The sequence below is a fragment of the Dysidea avara genome, chromosome 8 (assembly GCF_963678975.1).
Source record: "Dysidea avara chromosome 8, odDysAvar1.4, whole genome shotgun sequence".
Lineage (NCBI taxonomy): Eukaryota > Metazoa > Porifera > Demospongiae > Dictyoceratida > Dysideidae > Dysidea > Dysidea avara.
In genome coordinates this window covers 34,971,172-34,984,317 of record NC_089279.1, presented here as the reverse complement: position 1 = coordinate 34,984,317, position 13,146 = coordinate 34,971,172, and the positions used below count along the sequence as shown (strand labels likewise).

At 36.4% G+C, this 13,146-nt stretch overlaps 1 pseudogene; it reads left to right on the top strand.

Moving 5' to 3' along the window:
- The first annotated feature begins 6,918 nt into the window (after positions 1 to 6,918).
- LOC136263711 (uncharacterized) lies at positions 6,919 to 7,923 on the top strand (annotated as a pseudogene).
- Positions 7,924 to 13,146: the final 5,223 nt, after the last annotated feature.

Here is a 13,146-nt window from a genome sequence, read left to right as displayed (position 1 = left end):
ATAGATGTGTAGGCATCTCGATTAGTAGCCTGAATGGCCGATTCCTATAGCTGTGCCAGGCGTGTAAACCAGCCGAAAAGTCCTCTGAGCCATCAAGTCATCCTGATGATCAGTCCGCAGGCCCGAATGGACTTGGTCGCCAGTCCAGTCCGCTAGTCCAGTCCAGTCCGCATTTTAGTGACGGCCCATAATGGATTGGAAACGCAATACATTTTACGGTTACGGGCTCGATACGGTCACGTGATGACATATACGGGGGCACAGCAGCATTTTCAATAGGCACAATGCATTTTTGTCGAATTCGCCCAGAGTTTTCTCGAAAACAGGTGGCTTGTTCAATTCGTTCATACTTTTTTTAGCACTCTCGAAGGTATGAACTTTTCTTTAGTATAGCATGTATCGCTAGACTCGTTTTCACAAAGCCAGGAAAACCCCCACAGCCACTACCGTCATGTAGCCATTCTTTCGCTTCGCTTACGGAAAGTAACTGCTGTACAGTGCTAAAAACAATTATTTTGTATTCATTACGATGTGGCGAAACTGTTCAGCACTTCTAAAACTTCGTATGTAATACGCCCTATGCACTAAAACCCCCACACTAGTTTTTGAACACAAATTTCGCGTTCCTTTCTTCACACCTTCGGTTGTACGAAACGACTAACCTTCAGTCACAAACCAATAAATAGCTGAATCCTTTAGCAATGATTTAACGCTTTATAAAACCTGTAATAGTAGTCTCAGTGTTAAGAACAACTGCAGTTTGTACACTTGGTAACGTTGCCATAAATCACGTGACCGTATCGAGCCCGTAACCGTAAAATGTATTGCGTTTCCAATCTATTATGTATTTAGTATCTATGGTGCAACTAAATACGCGTAATAAAGTGTATTTTTTGACGGTTGCGTTTCGACTGAACCACCTTGAAAAAATCTTGAATACAGTGTGTATGTATATGTATATGCTCCCAAACTCCATACTGTTTTTGTTTTGAGAAAATATCCTAGATGGACACCGAGAATTAATTCTCTGTCTCTGTATACTTTGTTTTTACGGAATTAGCTAAATGCCTTGTACAAGATTACATTACATGCTGTTTATTAAGTGTAGCTTTTACCTATTTACCTAATCTGCTATTAGCTTAGAGAGAATTTATATATCCTCACTATTGAAGTAGCTACTGTAATTTGCTTTATTTTCATGCAAAAAAACTTTTTTTGTGATAAAGTTTTTCGTGTAAAAATATTTTCATATGATTTATGTGAATGACTGCTCTATTAGAGCAGTTCAAACCTAAGAAAAATTTAATTTTTGTACAAGTTTTGCATACAAAAATTATTTTACAAGGAAAAAAGTGAATTGCGGTAGTAATTTATAGACAGGTTTAACAAAAAGGCATGGCACATTTTTACATTACACAATCCGGATTTGTGTAGGGCAAAAAGATCGGGAAAATCAATGTAGGGCAAAGGTTTTCAAAGTGTTTCTGAGCACTGTAATACTGCATCAAGTAATCATTACCTGAAATACAAACCTTGTAGTCATACTTTATCAATACTCGGAATTTGCTGAATAAGAATAAAGGGGTGACTTTCTGTACAGCTGGTTTATCAAGTGAAATTTAAATTACCTTCTAACAACTAACTTTAACGTCTGAGAGGTAACTTATGTCACCATGCCTGAGTTTATTAATGGTTTTAGTCTTCAAACTAGGCCTACCCATTTTTATCATATTGCTTGATTGATAAGTTCTGGTTAACATTATTTCTTTTGCCCTACTAAAATGGCTGATAATTTATGCATGAGGCACATTTTTATGACCACACCTCTTCGTTAAACATGTCTATAGCATATTATTGCTGCTTGTAAAAAAATCATTGCAGGCAGCTAAAAGTCATATGCAAATATTCAAATTGGAGGGAACATGATACTCCAATCAGAATACGGATCCTTCCTCTACATGGTATCATTCTATACGAAGAACAGTTGCAGCTTCTCAACATCAACGTCTTTATTTATAATTATGCAAGTCTGTCATCCACACATGCTAGTAGTTTAATGCCTATAAAACCACAACATTCCAACTTGAGAATGGCATCCATTACCAGAATCACAACCAGCAATGTCCCATATAGAATCTGCATGACATACAGTGTGGACCAAATTCCCATGCTTCCATATTAAATATTATAATGACATCATGATTATGTAAACTGAGTAATACAAACATAGTACACACATATTATGGGTTATATAACACTCTTGTTTACAAATGTACACAATTTGTTTAGAGTTTATGTAACTAACTAACATGTCACTTAACAACGTGTCTTATAGTTCTACTTGATGTAAATTTCTAACTTTTCCACAGCTATATCTTCATCCTGATGAACATCATTCTTACAGATACGAACTTCAAAATCCTCAGCTACACACACTGGTAGTTTCCTATAGAACCACGGCATCCCAATTTGAGCACAACACCCATTGCCAGTACCACAGCCAGCACCATCCCATAAAGGGTCTGATAGGTAGTATAATGCAACTGCTGAACTTCCTACATCTCCAGACTCGCAGTAGTAGTGATTTCCCACAAAGGCAGGTGGAGGGGGACCAGGATGAGTGGCAGATGGACAGTTACAACAATCTCTATTGTCATGATCATCACTTAAACCAACAGCATAGGTCCACACATGTTTACGTGGTGATCCTAAGGTGATGGAAATACCATCAACATACGCACCATCAATAGATTGTATTTTTGCATCAAAGGCATCTGTTCCTCCTTTCTGGTAACCTTTAGTTTGTCCACAGATGTGTTGATATTCAACTCCCTTCACAAAGAATTGTGCAGAAGCACATCCCACTACATATCCTAAACACAGTCTCCTGGGAGTGGTGATCTTGTGCCATGTTCCTGGACAATTATCATCTCGATTCATGTCTACATCAACAACTTGCATCCATCCTCCTTCAATACCATCACACTTTAGCTTCATGTTACAAGTGACCTCAAACAGTCCTTCACTAGTCTTTATCCAGTATTGCCCAACACTTCCCCTACTAGTAGGATTACGTTGGTATATCTCATTACAAGAAGAAGCAGGATTGACCTTGCTTTTACCAAGTAAGATGTCTTCATTGTTAGCTGAGGCAGTAACAAACAGCAGTAGTAGGATAAGGCACTTCTCCATGGTTACTGGTACTGACTACAGAAGTTTAATTTACACCTCATGCTCACTAGTTGCATCGTGCTGCATTTATAGGTTTGCTAACAGGATGTTTTTCACTTAGTGGACAGTGCAAAAACATTATAGTAGATTTCCCGCACTCAACTCATGTGTTCATAGTAATTCAAACACTAACTTTACAACAAAAACACATAATTTTAATATGTACACAAAGCTGCCATGCACATAACCATTATAACAGGATGTTATCAGATATAGAGTAAACTAAAAATTCCCATGTTTACCACCTCTCAAACATGGGAATATTCTTCAGTTGAATAAAAATTTTGTTTTTAATCTCTAAGAATACTTCACTTCCACAGCACATAAGTCACATGCTATGTAGTTATGAAATGTCAGAAGTTGAAGGGATTTCTTTATAGGCCTATTTTCTGTTCACCTTATTACTAGTTTCTGTCTATTAGGTTAGGCAATCCAAACGCTGCAGCACAAGTTGTTGTAAGAGCAACGGTATAGGATGAGGGTACTTCATTATCTCCACTAGTCTTGATCACTTTTTAAATTACTGTGACAATGTATAGCAAGTCCACTGCAATTTACAATTACACTACGTGATGATAATTCTACACATAGTGGTGTGCTGTGTAGCCCAAGCCAGCACGCTGCATCATGGGTATAATATTGGTATATAGGAAGAAAGAAAACATGATAATAATCATACATGCATACATATTATTTACATAGCTCCATAATCTCTTATCTAAATGGAACAAATTAATAGACTGAAGCAGGGATTAAATGTCTGCTATGACTTCTCTTGTTTCATTATTTTTTTGTAATCCTTAAAATTTTAATTTTCCTTGTGCTTATATATTAAAATTGTTTACTTTCTGGAACATAATTATGATTGGTAAGCTTGCACATACTGCATCAAAAGAAAGAATGGTGCCAGATGTGTCATAAAAGTAACTGAATACACCCCAACTATTAATTATATACTAAAAGTGAAGTGATTATTATGCTTTGTTTTCTGCTGTATTCAGTCTGTTACATGTGCACAGTACAAAGAACTGAACAAGAAGTGCCTCTGCAATCAATCCAATCACTACAGAAAATAAGACAATTCACAGGAAAGCCACAATGCGCTAACAAAAATTGACATCTTACACAAAAAAATGGGACACAAAGGTAAGTGTGCAATGTATGTACTGCAGTATGCCAAAATTAGCACCTGTTGTGCTGAAGGCGACATCAAACTCAAGCTTGTATCCTTAAGTATGATACTGAAAGTATCAGCCATGCAGTCAATCAGCAGAAAATTCTGCATTTTCAGGTCATACTGAAGGCACTTTTGGGCTTTATAATACGTATATATGCATACCCGCCCAAACCAATACTGGCTGCACTGCACCATGAAGGTATTGTGGGGCTGCATGGTTTCTGGTCCATATTTTCTGTGTGAAAATGCAAACCTAACCTCCATCATGATGTGATCTCGAATGTACTGTGCTTTATGATTTTGCATATGTACATGAGGTGCATGTGCATGACGGTTGCACTAGGTATTACATACCACTGTCATCATTGCAGCACTCACTGCTCTACCAAACATACATATATAGGATCTATATTCTTAATTTTCTAGGGGAGTATGCCAATAGACTGTCCATGCATAGTTGGTGAGAATTCCCTTCAGCCTTCCCTTCTTGACCACTCTTTACATCATGACAATATATATCAGACTGAATTATTATTAATAAGGGTAACCCCCCACTATTATAGTTAACTCTTCAATGTCATTCTGTGTACATTGTTGGGATACTGGGCAGGCAGCATATTAAGCTGGTTATGAGTATAGGAGTGAATACAGAGCACTACATACTATTATACTTGGCTTCTATCAAATTAATTGTAATATAGCTATATTTTTAAAATGCCATGTTGTGCAGCTCAGGTTGTGGCACTTACACATTTCTAGCTGCATGTATAAATTATTACATGTACATAAAAAAGTTGCATCATTAAGTGAAATTATTGTGGTACTTATTTAAATTTCTTACCACAATATACAATTATCAGACAAGTAAACTGTTAAGATGTTTTTGTGGTTGCTTGTGGTTAATGGTGTGCTGTCTACTCATTATTCCAAGAACCAATCCAGAACAATTTTGCATGCCTTCGCAATTCCACTGAGTACTGTGATTACGACCTTGCATCTTATGTTACGGGAAAATTATAGGTATGTAACAGATATCATAGCCATTGTGCAGGCATTTGCTTTGATTGATATATTATCTATCTCAATCAGTAGTACCAATGGTAACCATTATTTACTGTTGGTAGTATGGTATGCCTCTCACATCTGTTACATTTCAGTTGCTATGTAGTATGTATACTATAGCAAGAAAATGCTTGTATGGTTATACATTATGTAGTAGGAACCTTCATACAAACAGTTGAAGTTGTTGTGCATATTAGTTGTAATGTTATTGGTCATGTGATTATTATTATTATTCCAAGTAGTGCAATACATTGTAAACATCTTGAGAGAATGATGGCTGGATTCTTGGAAAACATGGCTTGCTTTAAAGTGTATTTACATATTTGGTGAAATTTATTACACTATAATAATAATGTGGTTAATTGCTTTCCAAGAAGCATCATCATCATCATCATCTCTGCATGTGAACAGTTGAACAACTGTTATCTATACCTGCAAATAGGCTATGCAGCCAGAAAGATTGTTTATTTTAAGCAAACTGGATTAGCACTTTAGCACTACGTGTATATATATAGTTTGAACAATTAATACCTATATATGGTAGTGCATATATTTATTTATTAAGGCTTACAGCCCATATACAAGTGCTGAAGGTCTGTAGGACACCTGGTCCTACAACCTATTTAACATTGTTACATACTGTGGTTCCATGCAGTTTTTGCTTATGACAAGCAGTGACATTGATAACACATTACTATATTATACCGTTATCAATCATTCTATGTATAACTATAATTGTTATTCAAAGGACTTTTCTTGCATTAGTTATTGTACTTATTTATATGTAGCTATACAGATACATGTGATACTAGCATTAGCTACTATACAGTTTAATCACATACATTGTGCTTGCATATGTGCATCAAAATATAGTTCACCAACACAGGAGATGACTAATAGCCATATTTGCAATTAGAACTTCACTTCATACAATAATCTACTTGTCAAATTACCTACATATTAATCTATAGTTATTCTATTTCATGGAAAAGACCACATACTAAAGAATGGTATTATGGCTATACAATTAAGACTAGACACCTGCTGCCTATCAAAGCCAAATTATTACTGATTAAACTTATAATCATGCCTTTTAGCTGCTGTACACTCACATGGAACTGTATTCTATGCCATGATTCTATGCCATGGACAGAGAACTCAGATTTGTACATTTGCATAAATAGTAGTGCTAAGTTCTCTGTCCATTCTCCTGTTAAATTAATCTTGTGTCTACAACCATGCACAATGCAATGGTTGCAACTTTCTGGATTGAGGCCCTGCATGACAACATCTTGATTTAACCACACATTATTGTGGGTACGTAAATGATAGGTCATGTGTGCAAGTATGCATGATACAATCATCAATTTATTATGTTATTCTTAATGATGTCATGCAAGTGTGACCACTATAAAAGTAACTACATTGTAAAACCATCATTTATCAAAATGCCTTTTAACTTGTTTGTCACCACTGCTAACAATAAGACATACACTACTCCTATACTTGACAGAGAAGTAAGTCACAGCCTCTTAGTTATAGTTTGTATGCTAATCTCTTATTGTAGCTGCAAACGCTGACTGTGTTAGGGTTAAAGAAGAAAATAGAAGACAAAACTGGTGTTCCTTCTGAAGAACAGAGACTGGTGGTCGGTGATGAACAATTAATACACGATGGCAAACTTATCAAAGATTATCCAGCAATTAAACCCCAGTGTACAATTCACTTGATTGTCCACTTACCAGGTGGACAAGACTGTGTAGGATGTTATGGAAGGTCAACCTTTGTTTCACCATGCAGATGTCGTGCTCCATACTGCAAGGAATGTATGCTGCGGAACTGTCAAAGCATGGCTGGTAACAGAAAAAGCACAATGACTTGCTCATCCTGCAATGAGAAATGAACAATTCAACGACTAATAGGCATTAGTAATACAGAGTTTAATAAAATTGCCAAGCAGATGTCTCAAAAATTTGTTAATGTGCAACCAGGTATTCAAGAGTGTCCAGGCTGCCAGAACTATTGTGAACGTCAAGATAAAACAAAGTTTAGAGTGTACTGCCGCTTGTGTTCCAGAGCAGGCAAGCCAGCGGAGTATTGCTTTCAGTGCTCCCTCCCATGGAGAAATTCAAGCAGCAACACATACTGTGGAACTCAAACTGCAAATCTTCTGGTCCACTTTCCTTGCTTCCTTTAGCTGATTATAAAACCATTGGTTCAATTACCAACTGCCCTTCATTAAGGCTGTGCCCAAAATGTGGAATTCCAATTGAGCACACAAGAGACTGCAAGCGTATGGAATGTGCAATATGTGCCAAAGTGTTCTGTTTCATTTGCCTTGCTGACTGGAGCAGTGACATAGCCATTATTGTACTAAAACATGCAAACCAGCTCCAGTGCAGACTTCTGTTCCTGGATGAACATATATTAAGCAGCTTTAATTTTTTTTTCTTTTACACATTTTTTAATACTGTATTGTTGTGGGTATGCACGTACATACTTGTAACATCATACACCATAAAGCTACTGATTTGACCTCACAACACAACTGTATTAGTAATTAAATCTATCAGAGAGTATAAACACACATACTATATTATAGAAGTGTATAGCTATTACATATGTGCATTGTGCAAGATAATTTTTGTTTATTTCAGTACATAAAAAGTATACTGAAGCCATGAAACTCTGTATGTACTTCCATATGATCTGTCAGCCTTGCATGCATGACCCATATAATATAGCAGATGCAGCCATTTTCTGCAAGCAAAAAAAAAAAAAAAGCCAAGACTTACAACTCCAAGAACTGACATGCAACCATAGTACACTTTAAACAAATTTACACAATATTGCCTAAGTACGACTTTCTTACTTTTTAACATAACTATGCACTACGTGTAATACAAGACCACCACATTAACCCAGGCTTTATTAGGCGATTTCAGCAGTTGCTATAATCTGACATCTAACAATGCAAATTTTATATGTACTATTACTGTAAGACTGGTACTGTTATACACTGTACATGGAAGACCTACAATCTATATGCATGTATAGTTTAGGTTCAAAGTATTGTGCTTTTTAGTTTAGAAGTCAGATAAAGTTGGAGAAACAAATGAATAGATCCACATAACGACAAATCAGTTTGACTGCATTGAAGTGTGCATGCATGCTGCACAAATTTACATAAAAGTACAAACACATGATTTATGCATGCTTGTAGTGCAATGGGCGGTGTTATTTACATGCATACATTAGCAATGAAGCGCAACTATAAAACGGTTTGATTTTCTACTGCACTGTATATATGAACTAGCTTGCAAGGTAGGGTCTCAGAAACTTTTAGGACCGCACTGCCTGTAAATCAATTCAATTAAAAGCTTATGATGTGCAACAAAATTGACCTCAACCTTTTCAAAATTATTAAATTATTATGTGAACGTTTCATTTCATAGAAAAGATCCTTGGCCACCTACAATAACCATATCCAAATATGAAAATCACAGGTCATGCTGACTTAAGACAGGTGTTAGTGGAGGTACAAAATAGTTCAGTCAGTATGCACACTATCCGGGGAATCCAGTGTCTTCAATAAACACTACCATAAATCGATTAACATGTGATTCATCCTGGATACCGTTTAGCTAGTGTCATAAAATCCCATGTTTTATAACTTGCTAGCAAGCTATACACTTAGCCTTGTTACATAGTCAACCTTTATATAAAGGCAAGACATGGAAAATACTATCATGGTGTACATTGGATCATAAATTGTAGTAAATATTATAATCCTTAAAATTCAACACAACTGAAATGTATCAGTATAACAGGACATGCAAATATTTTCTCTTAATTTGGAGTGTCCAATTACCATCAATTACCAGCATACAAATTACACTCAAGTGACTCCACATAAAAGAAAGCAGTGAATTTCACTAATACCCACAATACTGACTCACTTTCTAGTTGTGACATTCACTACTTCTGTAGTGACCATCAGTAGCTAGCTAGTAAGACTGATTATGACTGATCTCTGCAAGAATTTTCCAAGAGGCATATATTGCTTTGATATAATGTACATATAGATAACCTTACCCACAATGTTAGAGCATGAATAAGTCCCAAAGCCAAAAATAACTGCATTTGTAAACATGACACATAATAAATTTGCTATTCCGTCTTATTTAAAGAGAAGCATCATCTATAATATTCTGTTATGAACTTCCTAACATATGGAGATGCTACAATACATTTATTACAACACATTACTAAATGCTGTATGTATTTCAAAGTGGCAGGTCATCATGTTACTACTGCTATATAGATCACATGAGCATTCTTTAAAGCATCACTGAAATGATTATACTGCTAATTAAACCACTGGGATAATTCCCAGAATGATGATGTAATATCAGTTGAGCAGATAAATATAGCAACTGGCAACTTATAAAATCATTTTTCAAAATGGCTATGACCTTGTTTGTACAGAGCAATAGTACCAAGAGTTTCACCCAGATCATCACTTACAGCCAGGTTAGCTACAAGTACATACTAGCTACTTCATAGCATAACTTCTCTATTGAGGACACCTTAGGCCTCAAAACAGATCTAGAGGGGTGGTCTAATTTAATTTAAAGGTATTGCAGGCAAGACCGTTTACATGTTACTTAAAATAGAGACAATCCTTGTCCATATTGGGACTGAAGCAGTTACTTGAGAAGAGAATTGGTGTCTCTGCCAACCAGATGAGACTGATAGTAGCTGGTGAGACAATAACAGAAGAGAATGATCACAGAATGGTTAAGAGTTATGAAATCATTAAAGACCGGGCCACTGTCCTTATACTATTCCGACTACCAAGAGGAATTGGTATATGGATAACATTTAACATTAATTTTGTACCAGGTAGTATTGTAACAGTATACACATGTAGCTTAGTCCATGCAACACACGCGACATGTCATACTATAGTTCCCACCTTATCAATGTGTTGTTATGGTTCGATACAGATATGAAAACTTGTTTTCATTATCCAGCAAGCATGTATATATAATTCAACTCAGCAACTAGTTACACATGAGAGCATTAAATTTTGTGATATTCCAAGCAATATATAGTGTATGTTATAACAGAGGCTGTTCTTAAAGTATCCAGTCAAACAAACTTGCATGAGTCTCTGTATATGCAGCAAATCACATACGGTCACACAAAACTACGTACTATGTACTACTACATCTAATATGTCCCTGCACGTCATTTAAATTAACCTGTATATCAACAAGCAACAAGGAATCATTTTGAAGTTTACACAGAAGCACTTTCTTTTCTATAGACAGACAATATAAATATACATACTCTTGTAATGTTATACACTATACAGTAGACCTTCAGTTACATACCTAAATCCCTTAAATGTATGTTAGTCAAATTAGTGAACTTCAAAATCCATTCAGATGTGGTGATCGATCAATCAAATACCCTAATAGAACATAGCATATTTTACACAGGATGCAGTAAATCCTGAATCCTAATAGCCACAACGTTCACGAATTGATATGCAATGCTAAAAAGTGACATTACTCTTATTATGAGTATTAGTCTACTACTGACATTAACTGTACAAGAGATGTGTTACACTACATAATTACATAGTTCATTTTATGGTCAATAGCATGTCACACATCCTACTCCTCTCACTGCCTTGGTAATAAGCAGGGTCAGGTGACCAAATAGATTGCGTAAATCTCAACTGCTCTAACACAACAATCTCCTCTCATACCGGCACTCCTGTATTGTATCATTCACTCAAAGTACACCACAGGATTGCTGTCTTGTACATAGTCCTCTTTTAGCTTGTAATGGTCCTTGTCACCACCTAATTGATGTCATAATAGTATACCAGCAATATATAAAATTGAAAATGATGTATTGAAAATTGAACATGTGAAAGTGGTCTATAGCTCAAATATGAGCATTTGCTCCCTATCATACAGATACAAAGAGGGGCTCACTGACCTATAATTATTCAAAATTTTCACCATACATTTCCTATGGGGAAACCAAAAAACTGCAGCGTTCGTTACAGCCCTTTTCCAAACTTGTAATGGAGCCAAATTGCACGTTGACACCTTGGCTGTCACCACTGATCATCTAGTTGGCTGAAATGTTTACTCTCTTGAGAAAAAAAATCCACTTTTAATTTTTAGCTATTTTTCAGGATCCAGCTCAACTTGTACATACTATAGACACTTAGTAATGGTCCCAAAGTATCCTTTAGCATGTAAACTGACCTGGATTATTTGGATAATCAGGACACGTACAGTTAGTCCCAAGGTGTCCTTAATATGCAGGTTGATTGAATAATGATAACAACGGTCAGTACTCAGTGCTAATGGCCATTGAATTGTGATAGTAGTAATCAGTTCTGACAGTAGGGATTAGAGTTGCAACAGATTGTGTAGCTAAATAGGTGCTCAGGAATGGTACTGATCTTGTTCAAACTGACCTTACTAGCTACTGACAACACTCGTTGCATGCAATCAAGGATCCAGTATGGAGCTGTACTGAACAATCTCTTCTTTCTGATTTATATTTAGATACTTTCCACTAATCATGAGTTGCCCTAAATTTGCGAGTAGTAGCGATGCTTCTTGTTCAGATACCCAGCATCTGTCATAAAACAGCATGTTTCACTTGTCAGAAACTCAGCATTTCTGGCAGAGTATGGACATTTTATCTCTAAGAGACCCTGCCCATGACAGCTACAAGAAGTCACTCCATCTGGACTAACTCCTAAATGTGGATAGAGTGGGTTTATCCAGAGACCTGTCAAATTACAAGTAAAATTGTTATTTTCTGCAGACATGATATACTGCACCCTTGCAACACTCTCGTTTTGAACCCCCTACCTTATGGCTGGAACATTACTGAGATAGTTTTGCTCATATCCCATGATCTTCTTTATTAGTGGCTCAGGATTGGTTGTTGGTTTTCTCACAAAGACATCATGAAATAGTGATGTGGTCAATTGCCCATTTTGGTGCTGTGTCCATACAGCACAATTGTGCTGAGAAACAGTAGCATCTCTGACTGCATCAGCCTCAATATTAGAAATACTCATTTCACAAAATAGCCTTTCTGCTTTTTCAACAGTTCTTCATCATCCATTGTTCATACTCTGTTTGATGTAATGCAGTCAGTGGTGCTGGCATAAGGTCTTCATTGCTTGATCCAGAATTACCAATATCCTCAGCTTGATCTTCAGCAACCTCATTGCCTGTACTATTTACCATCAAAACTGGAACAGATTTATCGTCTGTTGTGCCATTTGATACACCATCGATATGGTCACATTGTCTATCAGTGACTGTAGCTGTTGTAACAGCTACTAACTGTAGCTGTTATAACAGGTGCATCCATTGTCTGGTTGTGGTCTGCATGTCACAGCTGTACTCTTGATACTATTGACATCTATATCAGACTTTTCTGATGTTGATGTGAAAATACAAGCACCTGGTACAACTTCCTGTAGTGCCTGATACAAGCTACGAACATCAGCTTCTGGCTGTTGAAGGATTTGTAACCCACTTGACTAACTGGTTGCTGGTGAACTACAAGGTACTGATTCATTTTGCTTGTTGTGGTCAGGTTTTATGAAGTTGATATCAACAACTAAT